The sequence below is a fragment of the Rhinopithecus bieti genome, unplaced genomic scaffold, assembly GCF_001698545.2.
Source record: "Rhinopithecus bieti isolate Rb0 unplaced genomic scaffold, ASM169854v2 scaffold_81282, whole genome shotgun sequence".
NCBI classification, from domain to species: Eukaryota; Metazoa; Chordata; class Mammalia; order Primates; family Cercopithecidae; genus Rhinopithecus; species Rhinopithecus bieti.
The window spans coordinates 1,195,759-1,212,675 of NW_016830182.1; the positions used below are offsets into that span (position 1 = coordinate 1,195,759).

Here is a 16,917-nt window from a genome sequence, read left to right on the forward strand (position 1 = left end):
CCACAAGCAGGCGCAGGGATCCCCCTGGTCCCTGCCCACTTCCGCCTGGAGTACCCACTGTGCTTGGTCTTCCTGCAGTCTTTGGCACCGGCTCCAGTGGAAGGCACCAAGCTCCTCATCAGAAGGCTCCATTGTGCCTATTGTTTAAATATAGATTACTAATGAAATGCCTTTTCATTGCCTTCCCAGTGAATAGTTTCCGTGTAAAGTTAATTTGCAGTGTTATGTAAATTCTGTTTAACTTCAATCAAGTTTCTAATTATGTTTTTACCGCAGTAATTCCCATTTGATTTGTCATCTCCTGTTAGGTAGTCAATGTTCGGTGGGCGGGCTTGCTTTCCGTCTGCCTCTCAGTTTTCCAAGGCCCTGACCTCCTCTCTGCTGTGTGTCTGTCTCCGTGGCTCCTGGCTTCTTCATCCCCTTCGGCTTCTTGGTGGCTCATTTCACACCTCCTCGCCATCCCTCCATCTGTCTCCTGCTTTCCTCCTTCCTTCTTTCTTCCTCTTGCCCAGCTGCACCTTCTTCCCCTTCTGTTTTCTTCTTTGTCTCCCCTCCTCCCTCCTTCTTGCCCTCTTTCCCCCTCTCCCTGTTTCTGTGTCTATCTTCCTTCTCTGTATCTTCTTTCCGTTTCTTCCTTCCTTCTCTCTATTCCGCTCATGCCTTGCCTCTCACTCTTCCTGCCTTTCTGTGTCTTTCTCCATTGCCAAGACTCTCTCTCCTGCCTCCTCTGCTCACCTTTCCATCCCAGTGCTCCTCCTCTCCTGAGGACTTCTCTCCCTCCTTCTCCACAGTAGAGCCTTTCCCGAGGCTGCATTCCGGAGTGCCCGTGACAGAGCCTGAGAGGTGTGCTGGGCTGGGGACTGCCCAGCCCTGTGCAGCCCTGAGACGGTGGGGTGGGGGATTGGTACAGAACACAGAGTCATAGAGTTATTGTGAGGAGTCAGTGAGATAACGTTTGTGAAGGGCTTTAGTGAGGGGAGGGGGCTTAGCCAGAATTAGGCTTTTTCTTTCTTAAGAGACAGGGTCTTGCTCTGTCACCCAGGGTGGAGTGCAGTGGCTCACTGCAGCCTTAACCTCCCAGGCTCAGCTGAACCTCCCACTCAGCCTTCTCAATACCTGGGACTACAGATGCATTCTACCATGCCTGGCTAAGTTTTAAAATTTTTTATTAGAGACAAGGTCTCACTGTGTTGTCCAGGCTGGTCTCAAACTCCTGGGCTCAAGCAATCCTCCCGCCCCAGCCTCTCAACGTGCTGGGATTATAGGTGTGAGCCACCACACCCAGCCCAGGAATTAGCTTTTATTTGGGAACTCTTGGCTATGCCTTTCATTTTTTGTGGCCTTCCTGAGATGCATCTGCAGTGAGTTTCTGGAGTCCTGGGGGTCAGGCCTGAGGCCAGGGTAGGGTGGGAGCTGGCTGCAGACCCCCATAGAGCTGGCATCTCCCTCTCCCCACTCTCCACCCCTCAGCCTTCCTTCCCTACAACAGAGTCTCAGCTCTGCCTATCAAGAGATGTGGCCTCCTTCCCTTTTAGTGGGACCATCTCAGGCTGTGAGGACAAGCCTGCCACCCTGGGGTAGTAGTGGAGGTACAGATCCCCAGTGCTAGAAAAGTCCTCAAGACTCTGGCCCACAGACCTTTCCCAAGCAACAGACCAAAGGCAGAGCTGCTCTTGCTGAGTCGGACTAGACACCCGCTTTTTCTACCCTCCCTCACCCCCTAGATGCCCCAAAGGCTATAATATACCATGGACTCCAGCTACAAAACCACTGGTCCAGGTGCAGCATGTTGGCAGCTCTGCCATTGATCACAGTGACTTCTCTCTGAGTCTCTGCTTCCCTCCTGTGTGGCCCCAATGTTGGGCTTTGGGATTCTCCCTGAGTTTGGGGATTGTCCCTGTAGTCAGAGAACGGCTGGGCAGCCAGTTTCCCAGCAGACATCTGCCCTCTGGCTGGGGAGGGCGGAAGGAAAACACCAGACAGAGGCAGGGCTGGGGCTGGACGGGTGCTCTGCCCCCTCCCTCTGCTCCTGCTTCCTCCCCCACTCTGCTGGGCTTCCCACCCAGCAAGCCCCTGGCACATCCAGGAAGCAGAAAACAAGCGCTGGGGGAGGGCATTCTTCTGGGCGAAGAAGGGCAGCTGGTCACTTGTCCTTCAGAGACACAGGAGCCTGGGCCACATGACCACCTGACCCACAAGTGGCTGTGTGTGTGTGTGTAGTGTACATGTGTGTAGTGTACGTGTGTGTGTGTGTATCCCTGTCCCTGGTCAAGGAAACCTTAGCCATCACGTGGCTGCTTTCTCTCCCTATTTGTCCAAGTAAGCAGTTCAGGCCAGCTGCAGCCAGGAGGCCATGACACAGAGCCAGGGAGAAGGGCTGCATTGGTGTGGGTGGTGGCAGTGAGGATCGCCATGGGCATCAGGGAGCCCTGAACTGGGTCCCAGAGCTCTTGGGCCTCAGAATATGGTATGGGGAGGCCTGAGCTGGGGAATGGCCTTGCTCTGATCCTCTGCCCTCCCTGGACCTCTGACCTCACCGCCCCAACCCACTTGTCAAGAAAAGGCACAGAGCTTGATAACAGAGAACCCTCCCAGCCCTAAATGGTGAGGGTGGGCACCTTCTGACCAGGAGGAGCCCAGAAAGGCAGAGTCCTCGCCAGAGAAAGGGGCACACATGGGCACAGCCACCGTGTGTATGGCCCCTGGAGTGTGCGTTAGAGCCCTGACCTCTGTGGCAAGAGTGTGGAAGCCAGGCCTCCCACGTGCATCCATCAGGCCACTGATTTATTAGCACCTACTGTGTGCCAGGACCTGGGCTGGGCAGGGATAGGGGTTGTCAGAACACAGACCTTCTGGAACCTTCGTCAAACCCTCACCTCTGTGATATATTTTCTTCCCATTGGATGGGCAGTATCACCTTTCATTGCAAAACCTCTGTTGATCTTGTCATGAGCTGGCCATTTCCCACCCCACTGCCATTCCTACATTGCAACCCCTACATTGTTGCAGAACTCAGGAAGAGCAGTGAGAGGCACCAGCCTCTCATGGACCAAGCAGGTGTTTCTAGCCAGGGAGAGTGTCCCCTTCCTCTAGGGAGGTGTGAGCCAGACCCTGGGCCTCCAGAGCAAATATGTGCATGTGGGCAGAACACAGAGGCCCTGGGGTCGGACACCTGGGGGCCTTCTCCCAGCCCACATGGGCAGCAGAGCACCAGGGGAAGTGGCAGCTGCAGAGTGGGGCCTCCCCGGGCCTTCATCGAGGTTTGTCATCCTGCATACTGTGTCTTGCATAGATGACACCATCCCCAGGGGCCTGGAGGAGGAGGGCTGTGGTGGCTTTTTGGGGCCATGCTTCTGAGAGCCCACCTGCATTCATGTGTCTGTTTGTCTCCCTCCTCCCTGCTTCTTCCCTCCTTCCTTCCTTTGACAAACATTTCCTGGCACTCAAGTCTGTACAAGGCCCACGCTCCACAAAAGATACATCCTTCACCCTGCGTGATCACTGCTGAACTGGAATCCAGCAACATTCTAGGGTGGGCCCAGGGCCAGGACCAGGTGAGGCCTAGGAGAGAGCTGGCTCTTGGCTAGGGAGCAGGGCATGGCTGACCCCACAGGCTTCCCTGGGTTCTGAGGAAGCTTAGGCATACTTCCCCAGGATAGGCCCATGGCAGAGCCCACCAGGTGCCTGAGACAAGGGGGTGTAGAGAGCCGGCATCAGGGCCATGCAGAGCATCATCAGACCTTGTCTCTGTTGTGATGAGATCTAGGGTATTCAACCTGGAAGAGTCCCACAGGCTCGTGTGCTCAGGCTGTTCTGGGAAACGCCTGTTCAGAAAAGGGGTAGAGCTGGGTGGCCAGGGCTGAGGGTGACGCAGGTCCGCCATCATGCCACTTACAACTGAATGTGGATTCTGGGCAGGGGTGGTTGTAAAGCTGCTGGGTCAGCATCCCAGAATGCTGCCTAGGCCTATACGTCACCAGCCTCAACTTGCGTATCTCTGAGGTCGTGAGGCTTACTACTGCCGTCCTGTAGCTCCTCCTGGGACACTGGGTGCTGGCCTCCCACCAGGCTGATGCTGACTTCTGTCTTCCACCCTGCTTGTCTTAGGGCCACAGACTTTAGGCCTTTGGCAATTTCCGATTGAGTCCCTCCGGGCTTTCCTTCCTGCAGGCAGAGCATCAAGCTGGGTCTGCACACGGCCCTGCCAGGGCCTGTTTGATTGGGGTAATCTGGACAAGTCATCAGTGTCCTGTGCTCATGGCCAGGGTGTGGCTAAAGTCAGTTCCTGCCTAAGCTGGGCTGACCCACCTTCTCACCACTCAGGGGCTCCCAGGGCCAGGAGGGGCTGCTGTGGGCTTGCTTCATGACGAGGCCCTTGGGCTGCCTTTGGTATAGGCAGGAGACCTGGATCCCTGCTCTGTCCCTGTCTCTGTCTCTGTCCCTGTCCCTGGGGTAATCTCAAGCAAGGCCAGGCCCCAGGCAGGCCCACACCCCCTCCCATCTGTGTTCCTCCCCAACACTAAGCCAAGAGGCTTTTGTCCCTGGTGGGCCCTCGGCCAGCTGGAAGAGTCTTCCTTGCTCTCTGGCCTATTTGCTTTCTGAGTCCCTGTTGGCCAGGCAGCCTTGGGGGCAGCTGCCTCCCAGAGCCTCTGCCCTGGGAGAGCATGAATGGGAAGGAGAGGGGGCTGGAGAGGGCTGAGGGCCTCTGTTCAGATCTCTGCCCTCACTGGGTCGGGCTGCCAACTTCTGCCCTCCCACCATACCCCCAGCCTGTGAACAGGTAAGCCTCCAGTGCCTGAGGCCACAGGGAATGGGCTGGGTTCATCTGGAGGCCATGGGTAGCCCTGCAACCCACGGGCCAGGCTCCCCTCCCACCCGGACTCCTCCAGACACTTCAAAGGTTCAGGCATGCCAAGCCAGGGTCGGGTGAAGGGGTCTTTCTCTAGGCGCTGTGCCTGTGGTTAACATCACGTTGTCCTCATGTCGGGCTGCGTGGCCTCGTGGGGTGGCATGCCTCCTGCAGGAGCTCAACCTCCAGGAAGTTCTGCATTCAAAGCCTGGACTTGGCCTTGCTTCACTTTTCCTCTCATCCTGGTCTCTTGGGCATGACTTCTCCCAGGGGACACTGCTGTCCGCTGAGTTGGAAAGGCAGGGATTCGATCAGGGGCCCCTGCTCAGCTGTGTCTGAAGTGTGCCCTTCTGGGAAGAAAACCCAACGGCACTTTTGTGGAGGCCTCACACTGGAAAATGAATGGTGGGAGGCCTAGAGGTAAGAGGCCAAAGGCCACTAAGCAGGCCAGCGTGGCCTTCCCACTCCAGCCCACAGAAAACACTGGTGCTTCTGAGGAGGCTTCCTCGGCCCTCCCTCTCCCCTGGGCTGGGTGGGGCCAGTGGGACAGGAAGCCAGGGCGGGCCTGGAGGATGGGGCTCAGGGTGGCCTGGGCCCGAGCCAGGGATGAGGCGAAACCCAACTCTGGCCTGGCCCCAGGCCGCAGCCGTGCAGGTCACTAGGCCTCGGTGAGTGGCCACCCGCCCACCCAACAGGAAGCCCTGCCCAGACACCACCTTTGCCCCACCTCGTATTCTCTACAGCTGGCACTTCTCCTATTTCCCGTGGGAGCTGCTGCCAGGAATCGTGCCCTCTAGAGAAAGGAAGCCCGACCTCGGGCTGCCCTGCCTCTGGCCTGCGCTGACCCCCCTCCCTGGGCCTCCCCATGGTGGCAGCTCTGGGCCCACACCCATCCCGCACCCTCCACACATACTGATGACTTATCTCCTCTCAGACACAGCCTGTGACCCTTGGGGACCTAGTAGGAGAAACCTCACAGTGGGGCTAGGCCTGGGAGCCAGGAGGCTGGGGCTCTTGGTCTGGGATCTTCCACCAGTCTGCTGGCGCACCTGGACAAGTCACCCAGCCACTCTGGGTCTCCTCTGTAGAAAAACGGGGAGAGGTAGACGCTCTGCCCAGCAGTGAGCATCTCATGGGATAAAGGGTTTGGGGTGGGTTGAATGTATGCCCTGTGAAGGCAGCCAGGCTTGGGGGGTGACAACACAAAACCTCCCATCCACCCCTGTCTGCCTGGAAAAGAGCCCCTTCTCCCAGGAGCCGGGCGATGGAGCAGGCTGCCATCTCTCAGCTCTGCTCAGGGAGCTGGGCCAGAAGCAGGGATGGGGCTGCGCTGAGGGGCAGGCTCTCCCACCACCCTCCCAACCCCGTCCTCTTCCTCCCTTCTGGTAGGTGCTCTCTGACCCATGACCCACCTCCCCAAGCAAGCCCAAGCCCACCTCAGTATCAGCAGGGGTAGCAGCTCAGGGGATCAGCCATGTCTTAAAGGGGGCCAAGCAGAGGGGTCTGGGCACCACGGGTAAGGACCCAAGTCATTGTGACATTGGATGAGCTAAGACAGATCCGGGGGCCATCTCGAGCTCCTGGGCGAGCTGAAAGCTTGTCAGCAGCAGGGAAGAGCAGGCACCTGAGCAGCCAAGCCCCTGCCATGGGGTGGCCACAGCTCAGACTCTGGTGGCCTTGGACACATTGCCACTCTGAGCCTCAGTGTCTGCATCCGGCAAGTGGACCTTTTGGAGCCAGTGTCTTAGGGTGCTGTGAAAAGTCCTTGAGATTTGGGAACACCGTGCTGGGCCCCCTGCGTCCCTTCCCTTTGAATCAGCCTTTTCCGTGCGAGGGAAACGTTATACAGGTCAGGGTTAGGGCTAGACCTCATAGGCAGTGGGGAACCACTGAAAGTTCTTAGAGGAGTAGTGAGTTCACGGGGAGAGGAACTGACAGCAGAGAAGCCTGGCACACTCATCCGGTGTTGGGGCCCTGATTCAAGAGGGGTCACGGGGCAAAGAAAGTTGGCCCATGTGGGTGTCAGCACCAGCTGAGCTTGGGAGGCCTCGTTTTCCTCCTGTAGCTGGGTGCCTGTCTGCAAGGCTGGAGAGGCACTGCTCGGAGCCAGCACTGAGGCTGGCACCACCACCCCTTCTTCTTCCTCTGGTGCCTCTGAGTCCCACCGGCGTGGGGTTGTCTGGGTTTCCCACTCAGGACTGGGTGGGCCCCACTGCTCTTCCCTCCCTCCATGGCTTTTAACTCTGAGTGGGAGTGGACTCTGGAGGCTGCAGTGGGCTGTGGGATGCGAGCCAGGGTGGGGGCATTGGTGGTGGGTGGAGTCACGGGCTGGGTGGCCATGAGTCAGGAATTGCTGGGCCTGTGTGTCATCTGGCTGTGTGCTGTGCTGGCTCCTCCTGCCTGTCTGCCTCATCTCGCCCGCCGCCATCTGGGCCCCTGGGCTGCTCCACCAGGTGATGGTGCTCTGCTCTGTTTCTAAGAGTTCAAAACCTAGGATGGAGTAGTCAGGGGACCTGGCTGTAGGGCCCAGGCTCTCCAACACCAAAGGTGACCTTGGGCAGGTCCCCTTCCTCTTTGAGCCAGTTTCCCTCATTGAAGAGTGAATATTAGGCCAGCCTAATGAGACTCAGCCACTCTGGGTCTGAAAAACGGGGAGAGGCAGACGTGCTGCTCAGCAATGAGCATCCCATGGGATAAAGGGTTTGGGTTGGGTTGAATGTATGCCCTGTGAAGGCAGCCAGGCTTGGGGGGTGACAACACAAAACCTCCCCCTCCACCCATCTGCCTGGAAAGGAGCCCCTTCTTCTGCCATCTGCCGTGGCTGAAAGGGATTTCAACCATGGCCCCAGATGAGATCCGAGGCAGCTTTGAAAGACAACCCAGCCCAGTACAGTGGCTCACGCTTGTAATCCCAGCACTTTGGGAGGCTGAGGTAAGAGGATCACTTGAGCTCAAGAGTCTGAGACCAGCCTGGGCAACATGGCAAAACTCTGTCTCTACAAAAAATATAAAAAATTAGCTGGGTGTGGTGGTGGGTGCTTGCAGTCCAAGCTACTTGGGGGGTTGAGGTGGGAGGATCGCTTGAGCCCAGGAGATCAAAGCTACAGTGAGCAGAGATTACACCACTGCACTCCAGCCTGGGTGACAAAGCGAGACTCTGTCTCAAAAAAAGAAAAGAAAGGAAAAAAGATAACCCACTCCAAACAAGTTAAATGAGATCTCCGGGGCCCGGCCTGCAGCCAGGCTTGAAACCTCTGGTCTGGATGGCCTCTGACGGGCCGCTCTCTTCGCCCTCCCTGGATCCCCAGGCAGCACTGTGGGCCAGTGCATGAGTTCTGGAGCCCAGAGCCTGTACTGAATATAGCCCTACCACTTTCTAATACTGGGCAAGTGAATTCATGCCTCTGAGCCTCTGTTTCCTCATCTGTGAGATGGGGCTAACACCACTCACCTTATAGAATCTGTACCAGCGTCAGTCACCGTGTTCTTTGATCTAAGCCGGTTCCCTGCCACTGCTGCCTTCACTGCCCGTTCATTCTTCCAGCAAACATTTGGAGGTTCCTGGACCTGCCAGCCCGATCCTGGGTGCTGTGGCAACAGGAAGAGGACACCCACCATGGGGGTCCAGCCTTTTAGGCCTCTCCAGGGCCCCAGAGGATGGGTTCTGTCTGTTGATGGGCAGGTGAAGGGTGACTCCCCTGAGAATCTCACCGCGTCACTGGACTGAGGGAACCCCTCTCTCTGAAAGAATGAATGAGACCCCAGATTCAAGGGAGAAGAAGGGGCATCCTAGGACTTCCCTGACAGTCTCAGCTGGGAAGCCCCTGGGGAGGCCCTGAATGCCTTCTGGGGTGGGCCCTGGGCCATGCTCTGGGCAGATGCTGGCTCAAACAGGGCTGGCAGTGGACAGAACAGAATAAGGACCCTCCTTGTAGTCCATCACTGAGCCGGACTGTGTCCTCCATCCCATGGTCCTCCTAGGAGCCTGGGGCATTGGCAGGCATTGTTCCTCCTGCTTGGCAGAGAGACAGAGACTTCAAGGGATGGGAGGCACTTGCCCAGGTCAAGGGTGAGTGGCACAGGCTGGATTTGAACCCCACTTCTGTATAAACAAAATCCCAGTGGGGAAAGTCAAGCTTCCCTGGGGATCTGCCCTGGTGGGACTAAAACGTGATCGGCAAACCTGTCATCCCTTTCTTCCCTGGCCTTCCAGCAGGTCCCCTGCAGACCACCACTGGCTGTCCTTGCGGGAGAGAGCTGATGTTCTTATAAATAGCAAGCGCTCCTGTCGCCCAGGCTCTGAGAACCAGAGGTTGAACCATGCACTTGTTAACCCACTAAACCTTCTCCCTTCTCATGACCTATTGAAGAAACTGAGGCAGAGAGAGGTGCAGGGAATTGGCCAAGGCCACGTGGCTTGTGAGCCGGCCAGGATTTCATCCAGGCCTGGGTGAGGTTAGAGCCCATGCCTAGACCCGCCACCGCCCGCTAGCAAGAACAGGACTTTCCTTTGTCTGGCATTTTTAACTCTGGGTCTCGGTCATCACTTCAGACTGGCCTGGCCCACGTGTGGCCAGAATCCCAGAGGGATGCCTGTTTGGGAAGCGTGACCGCCAAGGGGCTGGCGCCTGGCCCAGGAAGGGGGTCACCGAGAACACTCGGTGCTCAGTGGTTTGTGTGTGCCACCGACAGTGCCCGTGCCCTTCAGCCCCGCGACCTTCCTGTGCTGATCATCGGTATGTCAGTTCATCTAATCCTTGAGCTGCTGTTAGCCCCAGATGAGGAAACAGACTGGAGGGATAAGTGACTTTCTTGTGGGTCAGGATTGGACCCCCTGGGTCCTCAGCTGGACCTCCAACACCAGAATGGACCTGGGTTCCATTCTGATACCCAAACCGCCTTTGGGTTTGTGTCCCCTTCTCTGTAGGGTGGCAGGCTTGCCCTCAGAGCTTCCCAAGGACCTCCAAGGACTCTCCTGAGAGTCTCTGCCAGGCCCATTAAATGCTGCAGGGCATTTAGGATTGGGTGCCTCCCAGAGGTGGGATGGGGTGCCCTCTAGGGCAGCTCTCAGAAGCATAGGGCCAGGTGGTTGGCACCAAGCAGAGTGGACAGAGGCAAGAGGCAAAACTTCTAAGAGAGGCCACCAGCAGGAAATTCCACTTAGATCCCTGGCATTGGGAGCGGCAAGGGCCCAGGTGGGTGCCGGGGGACCTGGTCTGGCCACCCCCAGCTGGGTGCCCCTTAAGCAAGACTTCGGTCCCTGGAAAAGGGGTGGCTGTGCCCACCCTATGGAGCCTGATGAGTGGTGGGTGTGGAAGGGAGTACCTGGCATGGATTTTGCACCTGAAGGATGCTTGGCACCTTAGGCTGCTCCTGTGGAAGAGGAGGTGAGGACCCTCTCCTGGGAGCAGGTGGTTCTATGAAGCCCAGCTGTGGGGGTGCTATGAAGCCTCTCCTGAGTCGGTCTTGGACTCATCTGAGGCCAGGACTCATCTTCCCAGAGCCCTGGGTCTTTCTCTGTCTCTGTGATATGGGGTTCAGTGCCCCCACCCCAGGCAGGACCCCAAGTCTACACTGGGCAGCAACCCTGAGCCGGTGATAATAATGACTTACGGCCCCTGTTTACGGAGCATTTCCTGTGCACGTGCATATGGGCCTAATCTTGTTATGTCCTTCAACAACTCTGTGAGAGTAGTGACTCTTAGTGTCCCCCATTTTATATGAGGAAACTGACCCAAGTTCCTATCCCAGCATCACGCAGCTAAGTAAGCACCAGAGCTGAGGCCTCTCTGATGCTTCGGAACCTAGATGCGTTGGAACCCAGAGAGGCCACCATTCTATGCTGTGCCCTCATCCCTTAATTAAAGGAGAAATTGTTCATTTGGTGACCTGGGGAGAAGGGAGCCCCATCCCTCTTCCTCAGGTGTGAGTGGGCCACCTGTCAGAGCTCAAGGCCTCTTTGCTTGCTTGGAGGTGTTGGCTGGGGCAGTCGGGACAGCTTTTCCCCTCCCTTTCCCAGTTCGGGGTCTGATGCAAACTCAAAGGAAAGGGAAGCCAGTCCCTAAGTCATTTGTTTCTGAATTCTAGTTCCCCTTTTCATCATGGTGTGACCTTGGCTGGGCCCTTCCCTCTCTCTGGTCTCAGTTTGTGTCTTTGTACAAGTCCAGCACCAAGGGGCTAGGTTGGCAGGAGCCGGAGGCCAGACAAGCTACGCATGTGCACCAACAGCCAGGGCACGGCTGAGGCAGGGTGGGCAGAAGTCATTCCTGGGGCCTGGGCGATGCTGCATGGGCTCTTCCTCCAAGAGGAGGTGCGCCTCCATCTTGGCCTTGAGAGCACAGTAGACCAGGACTGGACGGGGGGCAAAGCCTTGGAAAGGCCCCAGGGATGTGTGCATGTGCCCTGCCCCACGAATGCAGCTGCACCCTGCTCACTGCTGCCCTCTGCAGCTCTCTCTTCAGCCCAAAGCTCTTCTCCCCCAAAGGCTCTGGGCCTTTGCCCAGGGAGAGGTACCCTCCTGCCTGAAAGACTGCCCAAGGGACAGTGGCCCTGACCCCCATTTTGTTTCCAGGCCGAGCTGCACAGGCCCGCCAGCACTCTATGCACATGCCCCTAGTTATCTGAGGATTACCCGTCTCCTGTGTCTTCCCCACCGGCGTCACACAATGTGTGAGCACCCTGGAGAAGCACAAAGGCTGGGCAGGTGCTGGCCTTTAGCCCCGTCCCCACCCCTACTCTTTCCCTCTTCTCCTTCTTTTCCTTCTCTGCCGGATAGCAGGCGTTGTCATCAGTTGTTTTTAAATAAAAGAATGAATGAAATGAACAACTTCTAGAAGTCACTTTATAGCCCTGTTTTTAAAATGAGGAAACCAAGTTGCAGAGATGGTAGGTGGGTGAGGAGGGTAGTTCGGAACCCCCTGCTGCCCTTCCCCAGTTCCCACTCTTTGGGTCCCCACAGTGCCAGGTAGGGGACCCCAGGTTTGCATGGCATTTCCTCTGGCCACAGGAACTTCCCCCACATGGAGGTGTCCTGAGGGCCCAGCAGCAGGTGCCAGCCACAACTTCCCATGATGTCAGCTTGCCAGGCCTGCACTTCTCTCGCCTGGTGTTCCTGCATTCCCAGCAGGTCAGCCCGGAGCTGCCTGTCCGCCCTTCCCTGGCCACTTTCCAGCCTTCCCCATGGGAGAGAGGAAGGCGAGGGAGCCGAGGGGCATGTGGCAAGGAGCAGAAAGCAGGCCCAGCAGGCAGGCTGGGCTTCCCCGGCTGGGCGTGGGAAGGCAGTGCCTACCATCTGCTAGAGGGCAGCCCGGAGCCTCCTCACAGGAGGTGAAGACCAACAGGATGATCGAACCAAGGGTACCTCGCAACTCTCGGGCAGCCCCACCCAGGACTTCCCGCGGACCCCAAACTACCAGCTTCCCAGGTCCTCATTCATTTCTGTTCCTTGAGGCCAACTGTAGTTACTGCTCTTTGGCGAAAAGATTGAGAGGATGTGCAGTTCTCCCAGAGCACCAAATCCCTGGGTTCAGCTCTGCTGTGCCTGGAATGAGGACTACCAGGTCCCTGCCCTCATGGGCCTCGAGGCTGAAGAGATAAACAGGCTCCTGATTTTAATTATGCAAGTGAAAAGAAACACCAGCATGTCTGGAAGTTCAGGGAGGGTACCTATCCCGTGGAGGTGGCTCTCAGAGAAGGCAGCATGAGGTGGTGGCTCTTTGCACATCAAAGGATGGATAGGGTTCCAAAGAACAGTAACCAGACGTAGAGCTGCACAAGGCGCCATGTAGGGGACTGTGGCTCCTGTTCTGCCACTGTGTGATGCGTGGCCTTTGCTCTCTGTTGAGCAGTTTCTTCCTTTGTAAAGTGGGACCTTACAGCTCCCTGGTGACAGGATTGTGCTAAGGATGGAGTGGTGGAGTGGGGCAGTGAGAGCTGCCAGGGTTCCTGAGGAGGGAACCTGGCAGGTGGGAGACTCTACCATGTTTGAGCAGGTTGAATGGTTCACTTTGCAGGCATAAGGGGTGTGTGTGTGTGTGTGTGTGTGTGTGGTCAGTTGGCAGCAAGTGTGAACAGCTGAGGCCTAATGACAGGAGCTCTGAGGTGGCATTGGTGCCACAGCACCCTGGGGGCAGTGTGACCCTCTCCCCTCGTTGTCCATGGGGGAGGTCCTTGCTACGGCCAATGTCCAGAGCACCCTGGAGCCTCCCCTGGTGGGTGCAAGGCCAGAGGGGCGATTTAGGGCTGCCTCATCCTTCTGGCCAGTGGGCCTTGGCCTGCACCCTGGCCCAGCCTCGGTCTGGCTCTTCCCTGTGTCTGGATCCTCACCCCCAGCTTGGTGAGGTCAGGGAACAGGTATTTCAGGAATGCAGGAGGCGGGGCAGCCAGCCCCATTTGGATAACCATGGGGTAAATATTTGCCTTGCTCCTGGAGTCAGTACTGGCCCGCCAGGGGAGGACAGGGGCCTGTCCCTGGGGTCATGTAAGGGGATGTGTGTGGTGGCAGGGCTCTCCAAGGTGGGGAATCCCCTGTCACCCCAAGAGTCTGCTTGTCGCCTGACCAGCAGCTGTTTGGCGCATCTATGAAATGAGGGTAGAGCAGCTCAGGCGCCTGAGGGTCACTGTAGCGGGAGCTGGTTCCGCTGGCGCGGGAGCTGGTTCCGCTGGCTCAGCCAGGGGAGCGGCGGGTTGGACCAGGCGTGGGTGGACCCCCTTGTAACCACTGTTCTGATCCCCGCTTTGCCACTTATGACCTTGAGCAATTACCCTTGCCCTGACTTGGGTGGGCACCATGGGCTGAGCTCTTCCTCCTTGGCACCTGCATCTGCACACCCCATATCTTGTGAAGGCCTCACAGCTACGAGGGCCAAGACATGTGTGTGGTCAGCAGCAAGAATGAGGAGCTGAGGCCTGGTGATGGAAGCCCTGAATTCCAGGTTGAAGGTGTAAGCCCTGGTGTAACCCCTGCCCAGCACAGCACCAGGGCCATCTGCCCCCTCCCCCAGTACAGCCTGGAGCCTTCCCTGGTGAGAGCCAGTGGAGGGCGGTCGGCCCCTGCTTAGGGAGGAGCTGGTGGATTAGGGAAGCCTAGTGACTTGCTGAAGGTCCCCCAGCAAGTGTTCAAACCCAGCTCTACCCACTCTTGCCCTAACCCTTGAGGCCAGGGGCTTCAGCCCCAACTGTGGACTCCCAAGCCTTAGCAGCTTAGCCGCAGGCCTAGAGCCACCCCTCATCCTGGATACCCCACATTTCGGGCACCTCTGCCCTCCAGGAATCCTGGATTGACTGACCCTGCATCTCTCTGGGTCAGACTCAGCCCTGGGTCAACTTGACCAAGTGCCTCCACCCCAGGCCATACCCAGGTCCTTCCGGGGATCCCTGGAGAAGGTGGGGCTGGGAAGATAGATATGATGGGGGGAACCCATGTTGGTCCCAGGACAGTCCCTACCCCCAAGTGACATCTGCCTTGTCTGAGACTCAGCCTTGTCACTTTCCAGCTGGACACCTCTGGCAGCCCCATCCTTCTCAGTGTCATGTTCTGCAAAGCAGGAGTGGGTCCTGGCCTCCCCTCCCCCAGGAGCTTCAGATGCACTGTGAGAGTGAAGGGTGTTTCAGGCTGCTGTCTGCACGCTGCCCTTTCTGTTCTCGAAATGAGAAGCTGCCCTGTGGTCAGGGTCTTACACCCCCCAGAAGTGAGAGGTGCTGTGCTGAGGGTGCCTGGGAGAGCTATCTGGGCATTGGGGTCCCTGCCTCATGGGGACATTGGGTGGGCCTTCACTGGCCTTGAGGCTCAGGCTGCACCCACTCCGTGGCACCAAGGCCTTTACAGAAAAGAGCGCTCCCCTCCAGCCCTTCGTGGTTTATCCTTGCGGTCTGACCAGGCTGGGAGCAAACGGGGCTACACCTCATCTCCTGCCCTCTCTTCTCCCTGAACTCCCCAGGAGGCCAAGTCCACACAGGCTGTGAGCCTCAGCTAAGGCACTAGCAGGGTGGGTGTGCACAGCATGGCACAGGCTACTGGTTCCTGAGCCCCCCTTTCCCAGCATGAAGGATGCCCAGCGCCGTCTGGCCCTGAGCAGGGCTGCTGAGCAGCTCCCAGGGCTGGGCAGGGTTCAGGCTCTCAGGCTGGTTGCTGCGTAGTGGGCAGACTGAGTGGGCATGGGATGCTTACTCACATCCCGGCTGTGTTCCTGTGAGCTCCTTATTAGCTGTGCAACCTCAGGAGGTTATAGAACCTCTTGGCCTCATGTGGAAATAGAGATGTCAGTGTCTACCTCACAGCGTTTCACTGAGGGCTGAAGGAAATATCCAGGGCACAATCCACAATATGGACTCAATACAGGGTCCCTCCTACTCCCTCTCTCTTTCCCAGCGGGGTGGTCCAACGCAGACTCACTGTCCCCCAACCAAGGCCTGAGTTCAAATTCTAGCACCCCCACTTATGGCTGTGTGACCCTGGCTGGGTCCCTTCCCCTCTCTGATCTCAGTTTGCCCTTTGCACAAGCCCAACATCAAGGGGCTGGGGTGGCTGGGGCAGTGAGGTATGTGCATGAACCGTGAGCCGAGCACCCCTGAGAGGTTGAGGGCCCGACGCCGTTTCTCAGGGCCTGGCCGATGCTCACTGGGGAGCAAGGGCTTTTCGGCTCTGGCTTCCGTCTCAGCTGCCAAGATAATTATTTTCTCTCTGTCAGCGGCTCTGCTGGCCAGCTTGCCTTTGGAAAAGGCCTAGCTGTGGGCGGTGGGGAGGCAGGAGACTGACTCCAGTTCTGCCCCAGCCGCTGATTCACTGCATGACCCCACATGAGGGCAAACGCTGCCTGTCTCTGGGCCTCAGTTTCCTCCTCAGTGAAAGGAAAGTATTGGGGTCAATGAACCCCAAAGCTGTTTGTATTTCCAAGGTAAGCAGAATTTGGGGGCTGCCAGAACCAGAAGGTCAGGATGTAGAGCCACTTCCTCTCCCCATGGCTGGGGTGGGGACGCTGGGCCTGGCTCCAGGATCTTGGGGTATAGGGTTCCAGCACTCATGGAGCCCAGCACCAGCCCCTGCAGGGTCATCCATGCATCAGCTGACGTGTGTGGAGAGCCGCTGGTGTCTGGCCCTCACATGCACTGCCTTACACAGTCTGCACAGCTCTTTGAGGGAGGCCTTCTGGTTGTTTCTATATCCCCTACCACAGTTGAGGAAACTGAGGCAGAGGGAGGCTTAAGAAACATGTCCAAGTCACACACTTGGTACGAGGGCAAAGCCAAGCTTTGAAGCAGATCCTTGTGATTACTGAGCCTGCCTCTCGATCACCAGGCCTCTGCCTCTTACCGGGGCCGTGGGCACCATTTCTCCCTGGGAGCCCCTGCCTGTGCACAGTGAAGTGGAGCCCAGGCTAATGCCCTTACCCAGCCCCTTGGCATGTATGGAGGTCTATGCTTCATGTGATGTGGGCACCACCTCCCGGGCTGTGAGCCACGGGCCTTGTTCTAAGAGGAGCTCGGCCCTGCAGTCAGGTTTCCTGGTTTTTAGAGGTGGACTTTCCGGTGCAGAGAGGCACAGTGATTGTTCACGGCCACGCATCGGGACACTTTCACAGCCAGAGCCTGAATTCAGGGTTCTGCACATCCCAGCCTCCAGCTGAGACCCCAGAGAAGCCCACCTACCAGATCTCTGGGTCTCATCTTCCCTTCTGCCCTCGGGACTCTGTGGGCAGTGGGGGGCATGTTGGTGGGCCATTGAGGAGGTGGGCCAGCTGAGCGCCACCCAACAAGGATGGTCGTGTACCCGCATGCCCAGTGCACCAGCAGGCCCTGCACTTCTGCCTGCTGCCATCTCTGCCCCGAGCACCACTGTCTCTGGCCTGGACTCTGGAGCAGCGTCCCCACTGCTCTTCTGCCTCCTTCTATCCCTCCAAGCCCTTCTCCCTTCACAGCCATGGGGGCTTCCTGAACTAGAACTAGGGTCACGTCCCTCAGCTGCCCAGATGCTGCTGTAGCTCCTGCCCATTCTCTCTCTTACTGTCCCTGGCCCGTGGTCCCCACTCACACCACCCTCTCCCTTGCTCAGTGCATCTACTACACCACGG

General features: G+C 57.7%; 1 protein-coding gene across 6 annotated transcripts in view; it reads left to right on the forward strand.

Moving 5' to 3' along the window:
• ZMIZ1 (zinc finger MIZ-type containing 1) overlaps nucleotides 1–16,917 on the forward strand; it is a 242,727-nt gene that overhangs the window by 75,158 nt on the left and 150,652 nt on the right. The window lies entirely within an intron of this gene.